At 40.8% G+C, this 27,783-nt stretch overlaps 1 protein-coding gene across 3 annotated transcripts in view; it reads left to right on the forward strand.

Moving 5' to 3' along the window:
• Positions 1 to 27,783, forward strand: part of LOC122812274 (sphingosine 1-phosphate receptor 2-like) — a 586,862-nt gene that overhangs the window by 475,220 nt on the left and 83,859 nt on the right. For all 3 annotated transcript variants that reach the window (XM_044084673.1, XM_044084671.1, XM_044084672.1), the window contains one exon: positions 25,681 to 25,783. The gene's annotated coding sequence lies outside the window, so the exon portion shown is untranslated. The remainder of the gene's footprint in view (positions 1 to 25,680; positions 25,784 to 27,783) is intronic.

Consider the following 27,783-nt stretch of genomic DNA (forward strand, 5'->3'; position numbering starts at 1 on the left):
ATACCCCTGGCGCACTGACGTCAGGGAAGAAGTGACAGCAACTGACGCCGGACCAAGACTTTGGAACTCTGGCCGACTGCGGGACCGCCTGACTGCAGGATAACCCAAGTGTAATGACTGCAGCAGTGTGAACACTTGAACATCTACATTTATGGTAGGTACAAAACTGTACTTTAACAGGTCATAGTGTTGCTCCTATGTACAGTTAACTTTTGTGTTTGTGTGAGAGAACTGGCAGTTGAAGCTCTTTAAGATTTCCCATCAGCCCACGCCCAAGAAGGTCAGAGCAGTGATGCATTTTTAAGTAGTTGAAAAGGAGTACATAAAGACAGTTGCACACCTAATGTCCATACAGGTGTGAGACACATCACGTTCACCTCTGTCACAACTTTTTTGCCTTGGAATAAGAGGGCACATAACATGTCGTCTCTGTGGTAATTAATGGAATTTATCTGTGTGCCATTTACTCCAGCCGAGTAACAGATGGATTCTTCTCATTTCCTATGCTGTACGCACTGCTTTGATTTCAGAGGGTAAGAACAAAGGGGCTGTTTTCTATCCTTAGACTGAGTTCCCATCTACTGGAATTAGTAACCGTCTTTGTACTTTCAGTTTTCACCGTCATGGAAGAGTAAACATGCAGGCATCAAGGCACATTTAGAAAGCCAAGTTTCAAGCACAAACAACGTAGCAGTTAATAAAAAAAGAAGATAGATTGCAAAATGTGAGTATTTTAGTATATTAATGAAACATTACAATTACACAGACCAATTAAAGTCTGTGTTTAAACGAGAGTCAGAGTTTTACATTTAAATATTAATTGAGATTCAAGATGCATTTAGAGTTTAAATAGCATGCTAAAAAAGATAATTTAAAGGTCTTGAGTCATTACCATCTCTTTATGTGGTGGAGACATAGATGACAAGAAATTCACCTTGAGACCAAAGCCTTTGAAATCTGTAACGCTACAAAAGTGACCATCAAAGAAGAGCAGTGAAACAGCTTTTAAAGCTGTTAAATACTTAATTCAAGTGGCTGTTGCTGAAGTGTTTATACAGCTTTTAAAACTGTTTACACGTTTTGCTGTTCTGATGTGACAGCTGCTGTTAATACTGAAGCATGAGACTGGAATGCTACCAACAGTGAGGGGGAGGGGTCTTTAACAAGTATGTCTTTTCTTTATTTTAGAGCATAATTGTGGTGCTCCATGCACTACATGATGTTAATGATAACTTTAGCACTAGCAGGTAATGATAAGAAGTGAGAGGTAAGGGCTATCATTAATGTAAATCAGAATTTATAAGCATAATTCAGGCTATGTAAACTGCAGTCTGGGACTCAAGTTTCAGGTATGTACGGAGACAGATTTCACTTACCATTACGGAGCTGACATTTTATGTTTTCTCTTATTAGAAGTCAAAATAGTTGTGAGAGAGAGGCAGAAGTGATGAAGTGTTTCAATGGACATTAGTTGTGCAGCCGTCCGTATGTACTCCCTCTTGACTACTTAAAAGTTGCTGCTGTGAAAGCTGTAAGATGAAACTCAAGCAGAATAGGGAAATGAAACATAAAATAAATGTAACACTATAATTTCTAAGTGTAGAGCATTTTATGTTTTTTTTTTGTTTCATACATTTAGCACTGAACTTTAGTCCTGTCCCCAACTGACTTCCAGAGTTAACAACAAGAGAGTAGATTTTTCTTTAATGGATAAGTGCAAAGAAGTTGGCTGCTTGGATGAGTTTTCCTCATATGTCTTCCGTACTAATACTGTTGTTTTCATATTACCATCAAAGTGGTATTCCATTCTGTTCTGTTCTCTTGCTTCATCAGTGTGAAGCTCCTTATGATGTTTGACGTTGAGGTCTGAAATTACTTTTTACACCAATGTCATATCACACACACACAAACACACACACACACACACACACACACACACACACACACACACACACACACACACACGTGCACACACACACACACACACACACACACACACACACACACACACACACACACATGCAATGAAAGCTGAAAGCCTTCTGCTTAGTTATTGTTTGAATAATGGAAATATGAAAGGAAACATTTAGGTCTTATTTATGACTTGAACCCAAGGTTTCCAGTATTTTGTGTTGATATTGCTGCCTCTGGGCTAACCAGCACAAAATGTCGAAGGTCTTTGTTTCAATCACATATGTGTTGAAGAGGTCTTGAGTTTGAGTCCCAAATAAAAGCTAATTTATTGCCTTTCCCATTTCTCAAGTTTCTGTACATTGTAATGTTCAGTGATATAGGCACCATTAGCCATTCTTATAAATAAACTTCCTTTATAAGTGTTCTTTGTTTAATTCCAGGAAAACACTTTAGTTGTCTAAAAGACAAAGCAGAGGATTTGGTCAATCATGTCATATTCCAACAGCTTCCCCAACTGTTTTGGTTGCACAGGCTATGCCTTTCTTTCAGGGACTTTTTTCTTCATTTCTGGTAGTGTCTGAATTGCTGTGTATGTATATATGCCTTGAAATAAGGTAATATGTTCTCTTTTTCTAGGTCTACCAACATTTACAGGTGCAGTCTGGTGGAAGGATGTCAGAAAAAGTGAATAACTGTATTTCTTGTGGGAAACAGATACCTCATAGGGATTACCATACTTTGTGTATACCTTGTTTAGGACCTGAGCACGACGTTGTTGGATGCCGTTCTTGTGCTAGATTTAACAAACGCACTATTAAAAGAAGGTTAGACTGTGCCAGGTTAGTGTTTGGGAAGCGTTGTAACTATAAAATGCCGTCGGATACTCCGACGCCGGCTTCGGCTAAAAAACGCAAAGACAAAACAGCAAAGCCTAGAGGGAAAGAACCGACAGTCCCAGACGTCGGTTCTTTAGAGGGCTCAGTGGAGCCGGAGGTTTTGCCAGGTGTTTCTTTGGAGTCTCAGGGAGAGACTTTACTGTTACAGGATGTTTCCTCTCAGGAAGTAGGCCAGGCTGAGGGGGCTTCTCAGGTGGCTGTTCTTCCCTCACTTCCTAAGGTGGTTAGGGCCTCCCCTTCTGTTCCCAAGGCTTCCTTAAGGGGCAGGCCAAGTTTTGCTTCAGTGGGGGTTTCTCCTAGTGCTTCAGGGTCTTTGCCTAAGAAACATATGCTTAAAATGGCAGAAGATTTGATTACTATGATAAGGGTTCTATGCCCCCTCCTGATAAGAGGCCTAGGGTGGAACCTGAGCTTGAGAGTTTTGAGCAATGCTCGGAGGCTTCTGAGTCTTCGGCTGAAGACTTGCAGGAGTTCCCTACTTATTCTGATTCTGATGTGGATGATTCTACTCCTTCAGCTTCTCCTCCTGAGGATTTTTCATTTTCAGAGACTTTGCATTCCATGAGGGAGCATTTTAAATGGGAAGGCCAAGATTTCTCTGATTCCAGGAAAAGGCTTAGGGAGTTCTTGTTTCTACCCCAGCATAGGCCTTTAGCTATACCTCCTGTTTTGAATGTGGTAGAAGATGTTTTTGCAGAGGCTTCCCTGAATCCTGACTCTTTGCCTCCTGCCCCAGTTAAACCGGATAGGTATTATAGGGTGCCTGAAGCTCATAAGTATCTTTTTAAGAGTCCTAGGGCAGACCCGGAAACTGTCTCTCAGGGGCCTAAAGGTGTAAAGGCCTCAGTTGTTAAAAATCCTGTCCCTCCTGATAAAGAGGCAAGGGCTTTGGATAGATGGGGAAAGAAAGTGTATACTTCTTCCACTTTAGCCATGAGGGCGTTGAATTGTCAGTTTCACATGTTAAAATATCAGAATTATCTTCTTTCACAGTTGAAATCTAAGGTGGATGCTCTGGCGGAAGGTATTGACTGTAAAGAGTTGCAGGATTTAGTTCATGTGTCTGAACAGGTGGGTAAACATTCCTTGCAATGTGGTTTTGATGCTGTGCAGGCCTCTTCCAGGGTGGCTGCCACTGGTTCTGTTCTTCGAGGCACGCCTGGATGAGAGATCAGAACTTAGCTGAGCATGTTAAGACAAGGATTTTGGATGCTCCTTTGCAGTCTGATGTGTTGTTTGGTTCGCCTGTGGAAGCAGTTTTGAAGAAAATGGAGGACAAGGCTAAATCTATGCAAACTGTTAAAGATTTTTTACAGGTGCAGCCTCCGAAGTTTAGTAGAAATTGGCCTGCTAAGGGTTGGACTTTTCCAGCTTATGATTCCCAGTCTAGGGGTAGGTCTAGACGTGGTAGGGGCAGAGCTCAGGGTTCTTTTAGGCCTAGGACAGGGAGTTCCCCTGCTCAGAATTCTGGGGAGGGCAGGGGTCAGTCCTTTCGTAAGCAGACCCAATGACCTGCCTTTTCAGCTGCCAGTTCAGTCTCGCCTGGCAGCACCGTTGGGAGGAAGGCTGTCTCTTTTCAAAGAAAATTGGGATTTAATTACCCAAGACAGATGGGTTCTGGATATCATTCACCACGGTTACAGGTTTTATTTCCATACCTTGCCTCCTTTCAAAGGCATGCCAGACATTCCTCCTCTACAAAGACAAGAGGCGCACAAGCAAATTACTCTGTTACTCCAAATAGGGGCTATTCAGCCAGTTCCTGTGCCAGAAAGAGGCCTAGGATTTTATTCTCGCCTGTTCCTAGTACCAAAGAAGGGGAACACGTGGAGACCAATTTTGGACTTATCTATCCTCAACACTTATCTGGACATTCCCAAGTTCAAAATGTTGACGTTACAACAGCTTTTACCTCTGCTGGGCAAAGATCACTGGATGGTAACTTTAGATCTCAAGGAAGCTTACCTTCATGTGCCAATAAGACTAAGTTGCAGGAAGTATCTGCGTTTCGAGCTGGAAATTCTCATTATCAGTTCTCTCGTTGCCCTTTGGCTTATCTACTGCGCCCAGAGTATTCACAAAGGTTCTGGCTCCAGTGATAGCTTACTTCAGGCTAAAAGGAATTCAAATCTATCCTTACTTGGACGATTGCCTGATTCTGGCTCAAGAAAAGGAAGACCTTCTACAGCATCTGGAATATGTCATAGCAGTGCTAAGATGCCTAGGGTATTCTGTGAACGAAATAAAGTCCAGTCTAGTACCCTCTCAAGACATGTGCTTTCTGGGTGTGAGACTGAATACAGCAGCCCAGATGGCCTTTTAACCCCGGACAAACAAAAGAATCTTTCCAGTTACTTCCATCAACTATCTCTTCAGTCCGGGCTGACTGCAAGGACAGTCCTTCAAGCCTTAGGGTTCATGGCATCTTGTATTCTGGTGCTTCCCAATGCCAAACTGCATATGAGGAAGCTACAATGGTATCTCAAAATCTGTGGACACAGCACTGCCAGGATTTGGACACTGTCATTCAAATAATACCTTGCATTCAAAAGGAATTTTTGTGGTGGGCTCAGGAATGTCACCTAAACAAGGGACTCTCTGTGACCCGGCCAGAGGCAAGTCAGATTCTAACGACAGATGCCTCAGATGTTGCTTGGGGAGCTCATCTAAATGGAAAGTGGATACAAGACAAGTGGCCTGCCAGACTACAACATCTACATATCAACATGAAAGAGATGTTAGCAGTTCAGTTTGCATTAATTGCTTTCAAGGAGTTACTTCTTCCAGGGCAGGTGTTGATTCTAACAGACAACACAACTGTCATGTGGTACATCAACAAACAAGGGGGAACACATTCTTACCCATTGTGCAGACAAGCAATGATTTTATGGGAGACTGCGCTCAGTCTGCAACTAACTCTTCAGGCAAGGTTTCTGCCGGGAGCACAGAACTCCTTAGCAGATGTATTAAGCAGACAAATCATGGATCCCCACGAGTGGAAACTGGATCTTCATGTATTTCAAAATTGACAGTGTCATGGGCAACTCCACACATAGATCTGCTGGCTCCTCCACTAAACCAAGAGGTGCCAAAGTCTTGCATCAAGTGATTTCATCACACAGCGTGGAAAGTGGATGCTCTTTCTTTCAGTTGGAAAAATCTTCATGTGTATGCCTTTCCACCTCTGCCTCTTCTTCCAAAGGTGCTTCTAAAGGTCAGACAAGACAAGCCAAGGATGATTTTAATAGCTCCAGATTGGCCTCGCAGCACTGGTACCCATTACTGAGGAGTCTGGTAAGGAAGCCTCCATGGCCTTTACCCTTGATTCCACACCTGTTGTCTCAGAGGGACGGTCATCTGCTCAATGTCAAGCTTCACTCTCTACATCTAACAGCCTGGCATATTCTGTTTTGAAAGACAGCAGGTCTCAGCTTCCTCAACAAGTTTTAAATGTGATTATGGAAGCCAGAAGACCTAGTACAAGGAAAGTGTACGCAGAAAAATGGAAGAGATTTTTGTTTTGGAGTGCAGCAAACAATTTGGAGATTACTGAGCCTAATTTGAGTGTGGCTCTTCAATATCTCACTGAGTTACTGGATAAAGGTTTGTCTTTCTCTTCCATTAAGATTCATGCTGCAGCAATTTCAGCTCACTATGATTGTGACCCACCATTGTTTTCGCATCCTTTGTTCAAGCAATTTCTTAGAGGGGCAAAGAATATAAGACCCCCACGAAGAGCTCCTACTCCTGCTTGGGATCTCAATTTTGTGTTGGAGAAACTTACTCTACAACCTTTTGAGCCTGCGGCTACTGCTGAATTGAAATACTTGTCATGGAAGACTGCTTTTTTGTTGGCCATTACTTCTGCAAGAAGGGTTTCTGAGTTGCAGGCCCTTATGGCAGTGGAGCCTTTTTTGATTTTTCATAAGGATAGGGTATCTTTACGTACTAATCCTTCCTTTATGCCTAAGGTGGTTTCTAGTGTGGCTCTTAACCAAACTATTCATTTGCCTACCTTCTATGCAGATCCCCAAAATAAAGGGGAAAAGATTTTGCACACTTTAGATGTACACAGACTGTTGCGTTATTATTTGAGCAGGACTAAGGATTTTAGGCAGTCTCAGCAGTTGTTTGTTTCTTTTGCTTTGACTTCAAAGGGCAAGCCTGTGTCAAAACAAACTATTTCTAGGTGGATTGGGTGTTGCATTACATTTTGTTATTCCCATCATGGCAAGGAGATTCCAGCTGGGATTAGGCCCCATTCCACTAGGGCTACTGCCACCTCCACAGCATTTCTAAGAGGGGTGGCAACTAAGGATATTTTGGAGGCAGCTACTTGGAGTTCAGTGCATACTTTCTCTAAGCATTATCACCTTCCTCTCTACTCTAAGTCTAGGGCTGGTTTTGCCACAGCTATTTTGCAAGGCATGTTGTCAGTTCCTGCTTCCTTATGATTTGCCAGCCTCCCTTACCTCTGCTTTGGGATTCTACCCAATAGTTAGGACTGCAGCAATGTGGAATGAAGAACATAGTACAGTTTTGTACCTACCATAAATGTAGATGTTCGAGGATCCACATTGCTGCAGTCCAATTTTCCCTCCCTCCTTCCCCTCTATGTTTAGGGGTGGTTGTGTAGGTGAGGTTATATTCTGCTTATTGTGTATATATTGTATATATATTTTTTGGTGCAGGTATTTTGGGAGTTTTTGTTTTTGGCCTTATCTTTTCAGGGTCTTCTGACATCTGGGGCAAGAAAAGACTGAGGATATGACGTCGGTCATGCGCATTAGTACCCTGACGTTCTGACGTCAGTCTAATGCGCCCTGACCGACGTCAGCCATATACTTTGGTATTCGGGCCGACTGGGACAGCGGACTACCCAATAGTTAGGACTGCAGCAATGTGGATCCTCGAACATCTACATTTATGGTAGGTACAAAACTGTACTTTATTTTCATTAGGGGTAGCATATTATTATTGACCATGGTATGGATAAGGTCAATCTCTGAGCAAATGTGATAGGTTATTTCAAGCAAAAAAGGAATTTGGCTAGGCTTGAAATGGCCCTCAAGGGCAGCTAACCTAACTTAACAATGAACCTATGTAGTATGTCGTCTTAGCTGCAAATTGAGAGAGTTTTCTGTAGTAAATACCATTTTGCAGCTCACTTCTTCTTATCATTAACATTTGAATGAACATTGTACAGTCACACATCATAAGCCAGACCTACAAGACATTTTCTTCTGCGATATGCATTTTTCTTACAGTTATTCACCTTTAGCCTGCAGTGTAAGCTGGACTGTTTTCAGGCTGCGAATATATTTGTGTGTGTGTGTGTGTGTGTGTGTGTGTGTGTGTGTGTGTGTGTGTGTGTGTGTGTGTGTGTGTGTGTGTGTTTGTGTGTGTGTGCTTTGTTTTTCAGAATGCATTAGGAGCTGTTTGTTTCATTTGTCTCTTATTTGTTTATTTGTTAGGTTTTGGGCCAGGGAAGGGCTTTAACCTCCCTGCTGGGTCAGGCAACAGATGTCCCACATTGCAGTATCCTAAGACTGTCACACCATGGCTGCATGGCATGAGACTGGGTATAGTGTACTGCAAGATCACACTGATGATCACAAAAATCCTGCCATCTCTCTTCCTTCCAGTGCCCCTGTATCAGCTTCAACTTCCAAAACTCAGTGTGGCAAAAACACATATGCATGTCTCTGCTCCCGTCAGATGGAGAGATGTTTCATTACTCTTTTCTAGCAAGTTCTGTTGTGGAAAGCACTTTCTTCCCATCCAAGAAGCTTTAACACAACCACTGCAGTCCAAGCCTTTGTTAAGTGTGCTCCCTGCTTTCGCCTACCTGCGCCAGGTGGAATGCTGGGCATTTGGCATACATGTGGAAACTACAGCCAAACTTGAGCTACTCTGGTTATTACTGTAGGATGTAGAAGTCGAACATTTACTCAGGACTTTATAATAGCTAAAATGTCACGTAGGTAAAGAAATCAAAGGATATCTGCATGCACATTAAGAAGTAAAAGGGGATTCCTAACAGATTGTTGTGCCTTAATATTACAAAGTCAAAATCTCAGCTAATAAAATATTACCAACAAGCTAAATATTTCTGTTTTTTCAGGAGGGCTCTACCTCTTATTGCTAGTGCGAAAGTTCCGCTTCTCATTTATCTCTAAGTAAACTGCCTGTAAGACAGCACAAACTTGGAGAAAAGTTAAAACAAGCTTTCCCTTTCCCTTTATTGAAGAGTTGGCTAGCCATTGTAGAAAACATTGAATTCAGTGACTGACATTCTTATAACGCAACTCCATTTCAACGGATAGTTTACGTTTTGATAAAAAAGTACACGACTTTCTGTAGCTTTCTCAAGTATAGGCATTATAACCTAAGTAATTTATTGAAATATGAAGTTTTCAGGCGATTTGAAGAGGAACGTTTCCATTCCTTAAACTTCCTGGTTTTTTAAGTGTCTTCCAGTACTGAATTTCCTTTATCTTCTGTCTACCATCTACCTGTAAGTCTGTTTTACCTTTGTACCAATCCTTTTAGAAGCTGTCCTCCACTCCAAATATGGTATTAAAATCTATATATTTCAGAATTCTGAATAATAGAGTTCTGAGAACATGCAGGCAAACAGCATCAAAGATATTTTAAAGAGATTTTTTTTTGGGGGGGCAGGCAATTTGCTGCCTTCACACCCCCATATAGGGAATCTTTTGCTCCTTGAATTCCTTGTGTAACTAAAACTTTGAGTTCAGTGAGTGACATTCTTTGGTAAAAGTTGCCACATTCTAGAGGTCAGAACTATCACCATTCAGTCTAAATATTCCATCTTTCAGAACTAATAAACAACTGTTTTCTTTTACATTTCTTGTAGCAGCACTTTTCTGAAGAATAGTTCCAAATGACTATCACCTTCTCAGTGGAAAAGGAATTTACCTTTCTCCTGAGCCCTCCTCAATGCATTTAAGTAGTGCTTGTTAGTGGAATCCTTTTCTCTGTCCATAATTTCCCTTTCCATAATCCTTCCTCAATGAGTTTAAATATTGTCTGCTTGTGAGATCCTTGCTTTATTTTTTTCTGTCCACCATGACTGTATTTGAAGGTCCCAGTAATGCTTTCTGCCCCTCTACTTCCGGATTCTCTTAAGTTATTTTACATATGTACTGAGTGGCCTTCCGAAAGACATGCGTGAATGGGCGTGCCTTCGTTGAAGGTTGGGCGTTGAGCTGGCAACTCGGCACCGTGAAAATCTACTGCCAATCATTAGCGGACCGGAGTTCCGCTGTGGTGACCCCTAACTGGGAAAAGCCAAAAGACAACAACAACTGTTGACATGATGTTTGATTTTGTCTGCAGAGCTGTACTTGAGGCATTTGGTGCCCTGGCAGCTCTCAGCTGGTGCCCCTTCATTCATAGTTGCGAACTACTTAAATGATTTCCAGTACTCCTTGCAGACCAGTTGGCACTCATACTTAACAACAACTGCACCAATGTCTTGTAGGGACTGCCCTGCACCTCTTCTACAGTGCTGATTGCGCCACCTAACAGCTTATGTCCAGGATAGCTATCCCCAATGCCCTGTCCAAGCTACAGCATTACTTGCCTGGACCATTTACTGTATGTTGTTGTCCTTAAGATAATTTTGCAGTAATGCACATTTTTCTAAAGGTTTAGCATTACCACAGACAAGAGATGTGTGGACTTTCCTGAGCTGATGCCAACACCCTGGACAAATTAAGCCTGGAAATTTTGATTTTGTTTAGGAACCTGTGACCTGATGCCTATATCCCACCTGCAACCACCTCATAATTAACACTGTCACACACTATTGCTGCAAAACATAAGCATTTGAAAAGCATAGTTCTGCATGGAGGAGTATCCTTGTGGTATTTTTTTTTTTTTTGCTAGCTTATTGTCACTACCTGTCTCAAGATAGATATCATATACTAAATGTATTTCTTGCTGATTTTTTACCTTGTACCTAAAATAACAGCTGCTCATTTACTCTATTGTATATTTTTTTCCTCTACTACAATCCTGTAATTTTTATTGTATTGTTATTGTATATTAAGTCAATTTATGTAATTTATGCTTAATTGTACTGTGAAGCTTTTCTCCCCGGGCCTCCCCTGAAAAAGGGCACTCGCCAGGTCGGACTATCCCGGTCAACAAATGTCGAATTAAAAAATAAATAATAAATAAATGTAATATATACTTTGAGGTTGTACTGGAATAGAGCATGTTGTCACTGCTCAAAGGCTTAGCTGAGATATAGGTCTGTAGATAGATACTAGGCTAGCTGTCCTTGAAGACCATTTCATGCCTAGCCAATTTCCTTTTTATGCTCAAATTAACATATCCAATTTGGTTAGAATTTGGCCTTACACATTTCATGGTTGATAATTATATGTTACACCAATGAGAATAACTAGAATCATACCATAGATATTCGAGGGGACCCATGCATGGGATAAATCATTTAGGAGCTGCCTCTGTCCATTACAGGGGGCAGTCCTGGAGTAAATTTTCTGTATCCCATCCAGAGATCGAAGGTACACTTGAATATAGGCAGTGATGTACTTTGTTTTATGTGGATAGGGAGTCTGTTCCAGAGCAGCGGTATCCTCTGTGAGATATATCTGTCCCTGCAAACCGTTCTGTTGATGTTGCAGAAGAGGTTTAGATCCGTAGACTGAGTATTTCTGATGCCATTTCACTTGTGTGTTAGTCAGAATGAGTTAGATCATAACAAACTATATTTATTTATTATACTTGTTTACTGGATTAGTGCACTGATTAAAGCTGACCAATTTCACTCACAGCCCAGCTGAAAATTAAAGACATTTCACAGTATATAATAACAAAATAATTTACAGGATTTGTAGACCAAAACAGTGTATGTACAATGTAATACACAGAGTACTGTTACAGAATGCAACGTACAGTATTTACAATAACTTCCAAGGATAGCTGTGTTTTAGTCATTACAGCCGTAGTTCAGACAAGAAGAAAGGGTTCCACTTGAAAACATCTAAATTCCAAAACATCAAATGTCATATAGTCGAGACCATATCATCGATATTTCGGAACATCGAAGCTTTCAAGTGAAAACAAAAAAAATAACTTTTAAAACAAGTGTATGCAGGGGGGCAAGCCCCCCTGCACCCCCCACACCCCCCTACTTTAATATACCAACTCCAAGATCACACTACAGTGGGGTAAAGGGAAATCTCTGTTTTAGCGCTATATGCAGAAGCACTAAATGGGAGATTTCCCGTACCCTGTCTGCAGTGCCATCACAGAGATGGCACATTCACAGACACAGTGTGCAGGGCACCTTGCTGCCCTGCAGAAACATTAGCTTTTCCCCTTTTTTTACTTACCTTTTTCTTCCCCTTGACAACATCAATATTCTATACACTCAATGATATGGTCTCGACCATATGAATTTCGATGGCTTAGAATTTCGATGTTTTCAAGGGGAACCGAAGAAAGGAGGTGGTGATACTTGGTTAGGTGATGTGTCTATTGGAGAAGCAGGCAGATTGATTCTGTAGGTATTTTTAAGTTTTAGTCTGAATTTGGATTATAGGGTCATAGGTTAGTACTAAGCTAACTGCCCTTGCGAGCCATTTTAAGCCTAGCCAATTATCCCTTGTGAGACTCAAACCCTGCACCTTGTGTTTGTAAGGCAAACACCTTAACTATTAGGCCACCCTCCCAGTTATCTGTTAATTCTTTTAGGTCAGTGGAGCGGAATGTACATGAAAGTAAAAGGATACATTATATCTGTCCTGCAAACACTTCTGTCCTAACCCTGGAGCAAGTAAGCAGATGAGGGTCTATACTAGATACTTGAAGTTACTGAACTTCGAATATGATATGATAGACACCATATTGTCGAAGTCCAGTAACATCGAATACCTAATAAAGACATGAAAAAAAGTCAAAAAATAGAACTACTTGCTTTAAGTAGGGGGCAAGCCCCCCTGAACCCCCCACGTGGGGGCTGCACCCCCCACACACCCCCACTACTTAAATGTTCCAACTCCGAGACGGCACTACATTGAAGTAAACGGAAATCTCCCCTTAAGGAGATTTCCATTTACCTCTTCGATGTTCTGCGGTTTTGCCGTTTATGTGTCAACAGTGTCAGATTTGACATTGTGAACATTCGCGATTCTAACATAGATCCGCAGAGGAAAGGAGTAAGTTAGGAAGTATAAGACAGTAGTTTATAGTGGGCTTTGTGTAATAATGGGTGCAACAACAGGGACTGGTAATTTGTGGTCCTGTATTGTCAAAATTACTGCGTATGTGCCAAGGGGCTGTGTCTTCAGCTGTACTGTGTCGTGATTCAAATGACTATTTATGTTTTTTGTTCTTTTGTCTGTTATCTGCGATAGTCCTATCCCATTGCATGCATGCCAATTTGCAGAACAAATCTTAGGCAAAAGCTCCAAAAATACATGCAGTTCATTTCAATAACATACACTAATAGGCTTAAAGAGCAAACATGTCAATAAGCATAAAAGTGTCAGTATTATAGAACATTCCAGTAAAAAGTTAACAGTAACTCTTAATAGGAAAAAGCAGTTAAACATAATAAGCATACCTAGACAGGCAACAGTACCAGTATGAACCAGCAGATTGCACATACTTACTGCAAGAAATCTGTTAACTTCCTTTAAGTGAGGGTGTGGCTGATTGATTGTAATTTGTAATATCACAAAATATTGCCCCATATGCTTAAAGGCAAGTCCATATCTGGCGATGATATATTTAATGGGGGGGTCCTTATTAGCCTCTCACCAATACTGGGTGATATAGCCAACGTTCTTGATTGTCTCCTTGGCTGTAAGCATAGTAAGACCCCCATGAACTCCCAGTATTGCATGGTCTCTGCATTAATTTCAAACTAAGTAAATGGTTTAGAAGTTTGTCTGGCAGCCTTAATTAGTGACTGGGATTTTCATAAGATAATAGCCAAACAGCAGTTTGATATGAGTGTAAACTCCAAAGTATCTATCTCATTCATTCTTGTTTTTTTGCAGAGTGGCTCTGAGAGTATGTTCTCCCAACAGAGAAGCAATATTGGCTTGAAATTGGTCCAGAGTGTGAGCACAAGACGACCACTCGTCAAACATGAATCACAAAGAGACAGGAAATAAGATAGAGCTGGTGTAATGGTTAAGATGTTTATCTCACAAACACAAGGCACAGGGTTTGATTCTTACCTTTGGGAAATTTGTTTGTCTAAAATGGCCCACAAGGGCAGCTAGCCTAGTACCTACCTATGATTTACAAATTATGCATGAGCTGAATTATTTGGCTATTTGCAAATGATCCATTAATGGTTTTAGTCTGTATGGAATTTCAAAATGATATTCAAAAGTAAAGATCCTAAAAATATTTTTAGTGTGTTAATTTTAGGACGGCCATGTAAGTGGGCATATTGCTGCGTAAGGGAATTGTGTTCATACATTACAGTGTAATCTGCCTTGCGTTTTTATTCACATCTCTATAAAGAGCTATACTTGCCTGTGTTATGCCCTCAGTGTGTGATTCTTGTTATATTTTTTGCTCGTATCTGAACATCTGCCTAACTGTACCAGATTCATAGAAGTGCAATGATTTGTGCCATCACTAGGTTCACAGACATGGCAAAAGTTATACTGGTAAAACAAAACAGAAACTAGTCAGTGGTAGTGAGTAGAACACGGTATTGCAAAACAGAACATGGACTCTTTTTAGTGATGTCATTTATGATTGTGTAAGGCATGGGAGTAAGGGACGAAAGTAGAGTGTCAAACGGGTCAAGGTCCAGTGTACAAAGGTCATTGAGCCCATAGAATTTAAGTGATACCACAATGACAGTTTCATTTTGACTGTTTCTGACTTACTAGCCTTTCTTTAAATACATTTGCAAGTTTGGAAAGTAGCACATTCCACAAATCTGATAAATATTTTGCAAATTAAATGTCACCATGCATGTGGTTAGTTCAGGAAACTGAGCTGCAGATTGAAAATTGGGAAGAGAAAAAAAGTATGCCTTTGACCTTTTAAAGCATTTTTATCTAGCCCAGAGGTTGTGTTGTGCATGTAGGCGATTAATAGCATCTTGTGACAGAATAAGTACTGTTAAGATGTTTGTTACACATGTACTGTTACGATGTATAGTACACTGCGTAATTCGGGTGAGTCATCTGCAATGCTTCCATTTGCCAGTGTGTGTATGAGGGATGACCAAGTACTGGCTCATGAGGAACTCCTGTGGTTACTGTTTTAGGTTTAGACAGAGTCATGAACCATGAGTTTTGTCATTTGAACACATAGGGAAATCACAGAGTAGTAGTTACACCTAACTTGTCCTATTGAAAACTTTTTGAGTGGCAAAAAGTATGTTTTATTGTATCAAATGCTTTCAACAGATCAAGGAACAGTAAGCTTCTACCTAGCCATTTATCAAGGTGCCTTGGCACTGATGAGGGGTCACAGTGACTCAGATTCGGCTGCAGGAAACCCGAAACATAGATTACCACATCAACACTGAACATATAAGAAACTGCTGTGTATGATTTCAGTTCCCGTATCATATGGCATGGGGGATTTGTGGCAAACAGAAGTCGTGGTGTGCCCAAAGTCACGCTATTATTTTTAAACTTTAGAGCTGTGCCCAAGAGTGAAGCGGAATCTAGTGGACACGAGTACATAGTAGAATGATATGTAAGTACACCGTGACTGTCATGTGTTGTGGTGGTTAGTTTCCACTTCCTGAGAGAGATACTGCTCTGCAGGTTAATATAGTTGTATTACTTTTCAGTTTGTGAGGTATTCTTAGCTATATGCACTCTTTGTGGTCTGACTTCAGACGCATGACATGTAAATTAAAGTTCTTCAGAAATGCAAATATGCTCATGAGTAATAATCTCAGATTTTTAGATTACTTGTACTGTCTGGGACATCTCCATGGTATCACACACAAGACAAACATTAGAAGAACAGCAGTAGATGCAATTTTTAATGTTGGTGTAGATTTTTACTGTTTTGAATTCCAGATGCAGCTGAGTTTGCTGTTTGTTTCAACAAAGTGTTGCAGAGGCATTGTGAGATCTGAGTTTTTGTTATAATGTTTGTCTATTCTTTATGGTTATCCAACCATAGAGGCAAATTCTCTCACTTCAGGGTTGCATAGGTGCTTGCCTCCCCTGGAAAAATGCATTTTTGGTCTTTATTTTAGATTTATGGTAGTTGATGTTTTGGTTTCCACATTTGTAGTTTCTGTTTTAAGGCAGTAGAGGGACAGAGTATGATAGACTAGACCCTGACGGGGAAAACTGACTCTTAAGATGTGGAATGTCACCCCGCTTGTATAGAACGAGTCAGAATATGTGCAGAAGGTTGAATGTAGTTGGTCTGACTGCTATGTAAAGAGAGGGTTCAGAAACCAGACGTCTTGATCACAGGTGATCTATATGCTGTGCTTCAGTTGCCCATCAGGAAAGGACACAGGTGGATATAGGCCTACACATAAGCCCCCAGGTAGGTGCTGTACAGTTAACACTTATTCCAGTAGATGAGAGAGTTTATAGATAAATACTAGTAAGTGTAGCCAACATGCAGAGGTTAAAATCAAACCCTTACTTTGTCTTTATGAGCTGAAAACCTTAACCATTATGCCAAATGCACATTCTCTTCTTCCATCAAAGGAGATCAGAATTACCTCAATGTGATGCTTTGCAGAAAAGAAAGGTGTGTGTGTGTGTGTGTGTGTGTGTGTGTGTGTGTGTGTGTGTGTGTGTGTGTGTGTGTGTGTGTGTGTGTGTGTGTGTGTTTTGATAGGGTAGTAATACTATTTGTTGACTGTGTATTCCATACTGAGACACTTCACTGCTCAAGTAGGGAGTAATAGATATACCTAGATGGGCAGGATTGGGTAGAACAGCTTCCCTGATAAGAACCCGAATGGAGAATTGTTATTTGGGTTCTGCACTAGTCATGGATTGGTCATAAGGAACCCCATGTTCATTCTCAGCTGCTCATAAGCAGGCGTGGTTGCAGGGTACCTTTTGTCAAAGTTTGATGATCCACCTTGTAGTTGCATTGTCAGACCTGAAGCTAGATGTTCTACATAGTCAGGTCAAGAGAAGTGCTGAGCTGTTAGCTGGTCACCATTTGGTGGTGTGTTGGTGCAGATGTTCAAGAAGAAAGCCAAAGAGACCCAGGAAACTTAAATGCATAGTGAGGGTAACCTTGGAACACTTAGCAGGTACTTCTCTGTGAGATGACTTGATGTCCCACCTCTGAAGAGCTTCTCTTCTTCCATCAAGGAAAGTCAGGGGCAGTCATTCTGAATGGACCCTATTCAGTAGTTGAGGTGGCAGCAATGAGCTCTTGCTAAAAGGTGATCCATGCATGTCATGTCATCGATCATAGGATCCCCATGTGGACACCAACAGTGAACAGAGTTAAAGAAACCAATGTTTTATGCAGTGCTGGCTTGGGCTGGGGTAGCTAGATTGCTTCCTGGGAGAGAGTTGTGTGTATCAAAATGTAAGACCCAATCTTGTGACTCTCAGCACTTTGCAAAATAAACTGTAGTTCGGTAAAAAGCCAGTTAAGTCCTAAAATTTTTTGTTACATCTTTAATGTGTTTTTGAAGGCCCCCCCCCCACCCTCTGACACAGATTTTCCCTCCTACTTGTATACTAACTGCAAAATCATTGTATCTTGGACTATGGGGGGAATACTCCAAGGCAGCACAACCTCGGGCTTATAAAATATAAATATATATATTTATATATTTTACAGTTTGAACTTTAAGTTTTGCTGTTACAGTTATTACAATTACAGTTTTTTCAGATTTCAGCTGTCATACCTTTGGATTTAACCAATGTGTACCAACGGGTCAAGAAGGCAGCACGTGTGACAGTTGCTGAAATGAAGGCTGAGGCATGAGAGCAGTTTAGCAAGGCTGTAGCTGGATATTTTCATGTGATCTCAAAGAGGATGTAGCTGTAGTTGTTCACAGCCTGAGTAGAAAACCACCAATCTCATGTGGTGACATTATTAAGAGGTGGAAACAAATACTTTATTCATAGTTTTGGCTTTAAGTAAACCTGTAGGGTGTGTGTGTGTGTGTGTGTGTGTGTGTGTGTGTAAGGTGTCCACAGTCTCCTGAGTTCATGATTGTATTACCACTGTTTTGAGTATACCACAACTCCCCTACTCTGTGAATGACAATAAACCCTGAACGGTATTCTCTTGGGGCACACCTTGCACCATACTGCACCTCTGTGGAAAGGAGTTTTATCCCCACTGCAGTTGTAGGGAAGCCTTTATCTGCCTCCACAGCACCCACTTTTCAGTGGATGACAGCCCGTAATGTGTATATATGTGGAGCACATGTGCAGCATGTACCACTGCAACAGGGTTACAGTGGCATCTGTTTGCTTTCCTTGTCATGGTACAATGTACACCCATGCCATGCTCTGTGCAGTGCTGCAGTAGCCTGGCTGAAAACCCATGACCTGCTGCAGATGCCATTAGATAATCTGCAGATGTTGTGCACCATAAGGTTGTGTATGTACATGACTAGGCATCCTGTGCACTTTTATGCCTCTGGGCTCACAGTCTGCCTTCATTGGACCCTGCCATGTATTCCATGCTAGTTCTGCCACCCACGGTGTATACACATACTGGGCATTCACACTGCCATTCTGTATATCCAGCTTCTGCACTGGGGACTGTAGCCCTGCGTATGTAATGAGCACATGGCATGCTCTTGTGTTCCGACTCCTGTCATATGTTGCCCCAGTGCTTTTGGCAGTCTGCATGTATACCACACATTCTTGCTGTGATTCTTTGTTTCATGTTCACCTATTTATGTGGCTTGTATGCGTATTCTCTGTGGACTACCCTTTCCTCAGCACTATCTTAGCCCCATAGTGCACACTTCCTCCATGGCTAAGTGCACCGCAGATATACTTGAATGGTGCCCCAAGTTCATGTTGACTGCACCACTCATTTCTACCTACTGACCACAGAGAAGGACACAACAGCTAAATGGTTCTTTTTGTGAATTACATATTTATATCCCCTTTATCTGAGATGCTATCCATGCTATCTCCAGTACATGCTGCGGTGGGTATCTGTGACTCCACCTGTTTGAATTTACATCTCAGCTTTGGCTAATCTCAGGGAAACCAGTTGCCACTGTTTTTGTTTTTTTTTTTCTGGGGGGATTGCGCCTTCATGGGAGCTTACCTTGTGAATAAACCCTACTTTAACTAAGTCTCTAACATCTGTGATCATGAAACATCATAAGAACAAGCAAAATGAGCTTCATAGTCGTTTTCACCACAGATTTTGGACTGAGGTGAACATGAATTCATAATATCTGCTGTTAGATGTGATGTGCTTGTTCCTATGTGTCTGAACTCAGCAAAGCTCTTGCTGCTGTAGATTTCGATACAGGATAAGATGTATGCTGACAGCTCTGTGTTTCTAATTAAAGTGCTGTGAGCAGTTGTGAGACCTTTTTAGAGCAGGAGGTGTATGACAGGAGCAGTATTGTTTAAAGTGACAGAGAGACACAACTTCTGAATTTATTCACACTGCAAGGTGTCCCATAGTAACAGAAGCATGCCATATGACACAAATGTTGAGATTCACAAAGCACCCACCCCCACTCCTCTCCATCTCTGTCACAGTAAATAACCAGCACCATGATGTCATGCCTTATGTAAACAGGATTCTTGGTAGAAGAGAAAATGAAAGAGAAACAGTGGCTGTTTCTGATGTAAATAACAGTCCAATTGCCTACAATTGTGCTTCTAGGCTAGAAAAGGAAGTGAAAACGCTTCATGTCCGCACTTCCTAGGCTAGACAATTTATCTGATTTGGAGGTGGCCATGGATGAGCTACTCTAGGGAATGGCTGTTTGATCCTTTTCTTTCAGTGGCAGTACTCTGCCAAGATTCTTAGCTGGACAGAAGATCAAGGACTTTTATGAGGAAGTCATTAATTTATCCACTGACAGTTTATGTGGGTTTGAAGCCTCCCCCCCCCCCCCCCCAACCACAAGATGTAGAGTTTCATTCTGGCTGTGGGAACAAAGAGAGAGGATCTGACCAGTGATGCAAATCTAGATTATATACAATACAAAGTAACACGGAGAAGAAAAATCGCGGGTCAAAAATCTGCTTACATGTAAGCAAAATGACAGTTCGACAGGCCAGAGGGAAGGAAGGGAGTGGCAAGGAAGGAAAGGGAATGGAAGGAAAGATGAGGATAGAATGTGTTATCCGTTATTAGTGGTTAAAGATACGTTTCAATTGTTTTCATGCACCCTTCAGTGCTTTACTTCATTAGAAATACACGCACATACAGACTTGTGTCCAGAAATGGGCACACAGCACATATACACACAGACACACACGCGAGTGTGCAAGACGCATGCACGCACTCACACACAAACATTATATAGTAATGATTCAGTTTATTAAAGTTCATCCTTTAATTATTCTTGATACAAACAGCAAAAACATTAGTTTAAATGTCTGCTTACCTTCTGTGTATTCATGTAACCTTGCCCTTAAAAGGTATATAAAGTTTTAATGCAGTTAGTGACAGTGTGTTTGAATTGCTGATGTGCCACCCCACCACAGACCATAGATATATCATAGCTCTGTAGTTCCTGAGTTAGATCTCCAGCCTTATAAACCAGCTGTCATGAATTCAGACCTCATCAGAGCTTGCCAGTTGTGATTAGACTCTTCCAGCAATTAATTTGCATGTTTAGCACCAGTTGTTGACATGGATCCTCCAGTGCATGTGCACATGATCACATGACCTTGAAAGGTACCGAATATGGCACTGTGCCCCTTCAAAGGAGTCAGAGCACAGTGCATGCATTTCCATACCCAGCACACAGAATGTTCAGTCAGAGAGTCTGGTCTCTGGAATTCAATGCTATCTCTGCAGGAGAGAAACTCTCTAACAAAGCAAAGTATCATTGCAGGGGAATATCCCATGATTGTGATATTTTGTCCCTTTGGTGGTCCAGGTGTCCAGTTACTGACTTACCATTTCCCTGATGCTGCAGTGGCCATCTTGACCTGATGTATATTTAGGACTGTGTATTTCCATACGGTATGTTAAGTCACTGTCTGGCCATGGAGGTTTGTTTACAACGTTGCCATTTTTTTTCTTACCTTAAGGTAGAAGAGTCATGCTGTGCCACTGGGTATGACAACATATGCTGAGGTACCAGTCAAATGGGGTGTGTAGCTTGAGAATATAAGCAGACCCCTGATGACAAAATTTCATATTTGTAATTATTATGCACATAGTTGAGAAGTCAGGGAATATGAGATGTCTGTTTGTCCTCATATTTCATCTAGTTATGTGCTGAATTGAAGAAGTGGAATCATCTAGATCCTTAGGGGCACCTGCATCCACTTGCCCCCCCCCCCCTTGCATAACAGAGTGGTTGATGGAGATATGCTAGAGGGTGTAACATAGCTCATGAATATGATCTGCTAGAGAGAGTGTAAATCAAGTCTTTTATATCCCCAAAAGAATCCATCTGTATGTGATTATTGGGTTTCTAATGTCTAGATAGGCTGCAGTGGTTGAGAACCATCTGTCCATCCATAACCAGCCACCTTCTGGTCAGCCAACAGCCCCTCCACACATCTTAACAGGACATGACAGTGATGGTGAACCTATGACCCGCATGTCAATGGTGACAGACCACAACGTTTTGGGTGACACACCAGTTTTCGCCAACACCCAAGTTACCAAAGAAGTATGTGACCCTACACTTATTTATTGAAACTCAGCAAAAAAAAAGTGCATTGATAGATAATCAAATCAATTGCAATGTGTTCCATATTTTTTTTCAGTTCAGTTCAAAATTACTATTAAAAGTAGGGTAATATTTTGGTGCATTATTTTAAGTGCAATTATCAGTGTGCATATTGTTTTCTCTATTGTAAGTCACTGATTTTTCTTTTACTTGTTAATACATAGGAGCACACGATTGGACTGTATTTTTTTCAATAAACGAATATGTAAAGAATTGTTTCTCTTTTGTTGGGGGGGGGGTTAACATGCCAGCAGAGTCAAGATAGGCATTTTCTGAATTTTTGACACGCCAAGCCCAAAAGGTTCGCCATCAATGCCCTATATAGTAAGAAGACCTCCCGTACCTATTCAGTGACTAGAAAATGTCAGCATTTTTGTGGCATTTGTAATACTATTCTCAACATCCCCTTTTAATTTCTCAGTGGCTGTCACTCGAAAGTGAGTATATCTTGAAAGCTTCAAGATCAACCCCACTCGCTTTCTAATGCACAAGAGGGATACTACATGGAAAAAACTGCCTAAAAACAAAATCTCCTATCCGCCAAACTTATAAAGAACTCCGAAACCTCACCAAAAACAAGTTAATAATGATAAAAAAACTTCTACCTAAAGCCTCAAGCAAACCATCACAATAACTCTAAGAAATTCTGGAACACCTTTAACAATGTGCTTTACCCAGGCAGTCCCGGTATACCTAACCTTGCCCTAAGAACTCTTCCATTGAAACTGCCACTGTTGTCAACTCTTATTTCATTGACTGTATCAGCAAACTTACCCAGAATAGTCATGCTTCCACTACTCCTGTCTCTCCCTCAGGACATAAAACTACCTTTTCATTGAAACCAGTCTCCACTGCTTACATTAAATCACTATTAAACAAACCTAAACCATGCTCTCCCTCAGTCAATAAACTACCACCTGTCTTCATGGCTATCTGCCAGCTCTATAGCCAACCCGATCTCTGTCCTTATCAACTGATCTATCCAAGAATCTACAGTGCCCTCTGTCTGGAAGCAGTTCTACAGTATACCAATCCACAAAGGAGGGCACTCCACCTCTGACCTCTCAAGCTATAGGCCCATAGCCATTCTGTCCCCCTTCTCAAAAATACTGTAAAATGCATACGCAAACAGCTCCTTGATTATCTTCTTCAAGAAAATCTACTCACTCCTACCCAACACGGCTTCTTCCCTAGCCATAGCATGACTACTGCTCTAATCTCCTTCACACATTCCATCTAAGCCAATTAACTAGTATCCTGTCTATTGTTAGACCTCTCCAAAGCCTTTGACACTCTCACCCCAAGCTCCTCACCAAAATGTCTGACCTTCGTCTGTCAAACCCTACTCTCAGATGGTTCTGTAGCTGCTTACCAACAGACAGCAGTCCATCAAGTGGCTCTCTTCCTTCTCACACTTCCTCCCAGTTACTACCAGAGTACCCCAAAGTTCCGTTCTCGGACCACTACTGTTTAACATCTTCACTAACTGTCTTCATACTTACAGTATGTGGATGATTCCACTATTATCTGCACTTCCATCACACCTCCACACTTTAACCCAAAACTCCTTCAATTCTGTCGAAAGGTGGCTAACTGACAATCAACTGGTACTAAATCCCAAAAACAAAAACAGACTGCTCTTATTTCTCTCAAAGTCTCTTTATTATCTTACATCTTTGTTTACTATCACTTCCCTTGACAACACTGCAATAAACGTAGAGACGCGCACCAAACTCCTGGGCGCTATCATCAATGATCAACTAAAATTCGATCTTCACATCCAAAATTGCATAAATTCCTCAACAAGGACTCTAGACTTTCCCTTGACTATACCTATCTTCTTCTCAGTCTAATTTTCATTTCTCTAATCTTAACCAACCTACAATCTTCTCTAAAGTCTAAAATAGAACTCTTATAACAAAGTCACTAGGTTCACTGTAAATCAACCCTACAACTCACATCGCTGTCTTTCTGTCAAATCCCTTAACTGGCTTGAACTTCCTCACCAGCTCCTACTAGCTCATCTGCTTCTTACTCACTTCATTATTAATAAACCTGCCTCCTGCCCTGCCATCTTGTCTCTCATCTCCTTCTGTACTCCCAGTCGCTCTCTGCAGAGCTCTGACCAGTCTCTCTTGGAAATCTATAAGCCCAAAAGAATAATTGGCCAACATCTTTACAGCTACTCAATTGCCTTAGCCTGCACCAAACTTCTTCTGACCATCAGAACTATATCCAATACCCTCCACTTCAAAAAAGCATTAAAAGAGACTTGACTCTATTCATGGATCTGCTCTTGCCAAAACCCCACCCAACACTCTCTTCTCTTGCTCCCACCTCTAATTTCCTCTCTGTTCCTCTGATAATTCACCTTCTGTTCTACCCCTTTTACACCCCTGTCTAATACCCTGCCCTTACTCTCTTTCTACTTATCCCTCTTTTCACATGCCTAGTCCTGTCACCGCTTATCCAAACACTTGAATGAAAACTAGTGCTATGCTTTTAATCCCCCTGAGTATTCTGTTTTTCATTCTTGTTTAAAACTCCACTAGTACTATAGGCTAAAACTCAATCTAGTGTTTTTATGTTTTTCTATTCCTCCTGTGTACTACCTTCATCACCTCTTTACTTACCTGTATCTTCATTTCATATCTCTTTACTTCAGGGCTTGCAGTTTGTCTTATTTTTATACTGTACGTTTTAGATTTTCGTAACCAACCATAATCCTGCACAGTTCAAAACACCCCTCAAATCCCACCTAATTCTTGGCTATGCTCCTGTTTAACTCCTGGCTAAGCAATCTTTCACTCTATTATGCCTTAGCCCCGCTGCATAGACACCAAACAATACACCTGAACAAAACCTTGTAATTCTGCTTTTGTAAATAACAAACCTTCATCTTCTATGCTCAACTACCTAAGCATTTGCTGTGAATGTTTTTGTTGAATAACTTAATTTCTTTTGAAATTTGTAACAATTGTATAAACTATGTTGTCATATGTATATATACTCTATTTTAACAGTTTAATGGCTTAATTTTCTGGATATGTGGGGTTTTTTTGCGTTGTACTTTTTGTATCCTTTTTAACCTCTGGGGTCCCCCGGCCTCCACTGAAAATGGGCACCTGCCCAGTCGGACTATTCCGGTAAACAATGGTCAAATAAATAAATAGATCTTTATGAATCTGTAGTTACTACCATATGTCCTCAATACTCATTTAATGCATTGCTTGCTTATTGAATTCTTTGATACTGTATTTGTGATTTTTTTTCTTGATATCTGCAGTTACTTCTGTATTTGTCTGCCATGTATTAAAAGCTTTCTATACTTTGTGTTATTACTGCTTGATAATGTGTTCTGTATGGAGCTTTTCTCCCCGGGCCTCCACGAAAAAGGCCTCATGCTCAGTAGGACATTCCCGGTTAACAAATGTCAAAATAAATAAATAAATATAACCGTTAACAAATGTTAAAGGACATGACTGCAGTCACCTACGTAGAAAGCGACAGCAGTATCACTGTAAATCACTGGGAGATACTACAATAATAAACTGTTATTCCTGTCACTTCCAGTCCATATATCTGTAAAGTTATGTCAGGCAGTAAAATTAAATGACATCAGTACGGCAGCCACATCAGGCCATTTTTGTGGTATAACAAATAGGAAAATAGGAGTAGCCTCAGAAGAAGTAGTAGAGTGGAACAGAGCAAGGAGAAAACTTTTTTCAGTGCTTATGTGAGGTTGGTAGGGGACCCACTTGTTTATTGGCATTCTTCATTAAACAGCTAAAACTTAAAAAGTTTTCTGTATGGTCATAAAGTAGTTTTTTTTTATCAGATTCATAGGATTTATGTATAAAAACATAGCACTGCTGATATGGTATTAGAGATGTAACTGCGATTTTAACATTTTGTTAATCAAGTTCAGTATGATAAAACAGAATTATATATTAATATTTCCTGAGTAATGTAACTATTTTTTTTTTCTTTCAGTGTTTTAAGAATCCATGCTACCAAGAACTTTTGCAAATACCAGTTTTTTGTTAGATAGTGGATGATGCAAGCTGTGAAGAAAGTTGTGTCTGTAATAATACAGGTAAGAATGCAAACCTTGCATTGCTGTTACAAATCTTTTGGCTAAATGCGAGTTGCAGAAAACAGCAGACTGCTTAATGCTCTGTTTTAAGAAGTTTAAGTACAAGCCAGCTAGCATTACATTATTTAGATTTATTTTGGCAAGCCTTACGTGCTGAGAAAATTTATATGAAAACTGGATCCCTATCCCTTCTCATTTGCTAACTCTTTCTTTTAATCCCCATGAGTTCTGTACAGCTGCAACATAATTAGATTTAGAAATTATTTTTTTTTATTTAGTTTTGGAAATGATTTTTATGCTAAAAGCAGAGTACAGTATTAAAATCACAAGTGCTGTTAATGAGCACCAGCCAGAACAGTGGTTCACTACTACCTCTCAGCATTGTCATCTGACCCCAGAAGCTTCCATTTTCAACCATTTTCATGGGGTTTCCCTTGACAGTCAATAACATCTGTCAAGCTATGTAGTTGTCATCAATGAAAACGGAAGTCAGCATAGATCAGATACGCAGAGTAAAAGATACGTGGTCCGTAGTCCCATGCAACACATCTGTAACATACCATAAACAACAGAATGTCTGCTAAGTTGTGTTATTATTTTTATTTTTTAGAAGAATAAGCACATGTTGATTTGGACATGTGCTGAGGAGGGATGCAGAGTATATTGGGAAAAAGATGCTAAGGATGAAGCTACCAGGTAACAGGAAAAGAGAAAGGCCTAAGATAAGGTTTATGGATGTGGTGAGAGAGGACATGCAGGTGGTTGGTGTGACAGACCAAGATGCAGAGGACAGGAAGAAATGGAAACAGGTGATCTGCTGTGGCGGCCCCTAAAGGGAACAGCCGAAAGAAGAAGAAGAATCATTAAAGAATGTGTTAAGAGTTGTAACCACTACAGTTATTCCAAGTCACACTGTTTAGGTTTTATTGCACATTTTATATGCACCATAACTGAGTAGCAGAATGTTGCTGTGTTTCTTCTGACCCCATTTCTGACCTTCTTATGACCCTTGGCAGGTGTGGGTGTGAGGGCATCAAGGAGCAGCTCCATTATACTTCAGGTCTGTGGGCATTTCTCTTCATCTTCTCATGTAAGCCACACTGTTACAGGGGCATGCACCGGCATTACTTCTGGCTTTTGTTGGGAGTCTAAATATATATCTTGAAGTACTGAGCTCTCGCTCCATATATTGTGCAGCTCCCACTTAAGGTCCTTGGCCCTTCATTTGGGGGAGGGTGCTATAATGGAAGCAGGAGACTTGCTAGTTGTCTCTAGCAGAAAATATGCCGGCCAGAGTTATATATTTTTTCCACTCCTCCGACACTAGCAGCCATCTGAATGCCAGGCTGCTGTTCAAATTCAAATGAATGCCAGTTATATTAAAAGCAGATACCTCACTCCTGAACTTGTGGAACAGACCACTGCTACTTACGCTTACTTCCTGGCAAGAACAAAGTGCAGTGTCTCATGTTTCGTGTGTAGAGTGCAGTCTGTGGACCCAAGGTTTATGCACCTCTCCTTTCAAGGTGCTAAATAATTTAATGAGAGGATGTAGCATTATCTTACTGAAAGGGTTAATGTTGGAGTCATGCCCTGTAACTGTAGTACCACTTTGTAGCTTCTTCTCTCTTATTGATATAATGTAATGCTGCATAAAAGATGGCTTTTAAACAGTTATATGTGGTTTCAAGTACATAGCATACCTTTATGCCTTGATTAACCTGTGATATTTTTTATATCAGATTATACTGTGTTCTTGTATTGTTTCCGTAATGCATTGTAGCCTGACGACAGACATACTCCACTTCTTAGGACCTGCAGGCCATCATGCACCATAACTTTTAATGAATACATAAGTAAACATTCGCTATTATAATTGTAAGAAAAGTATGTATGCAGTTAAGCGTGTATCATGGCAACATCTATCACTTATAAACCTCTACTGCTTATGGAGTTGTAATACTTGCAGTTATAAATCGCCTCTGCTTGCTGTATAGGGA

The sequence above is a fragment of the Protopterus annectens genome, chromosome 9.part0 (assembly GCF_019279795.1).
Source record: "Protopterus annectens isolate FY-2018-M chromosome 9.part0, PAN1.0, whole genome shotgun sequence".
Lineage (NCBI taxonomy): Eukaryota > Metazoa > Chordata > Ceratodontiformes > Protopteridae > Protopterus > Protopterus annectens.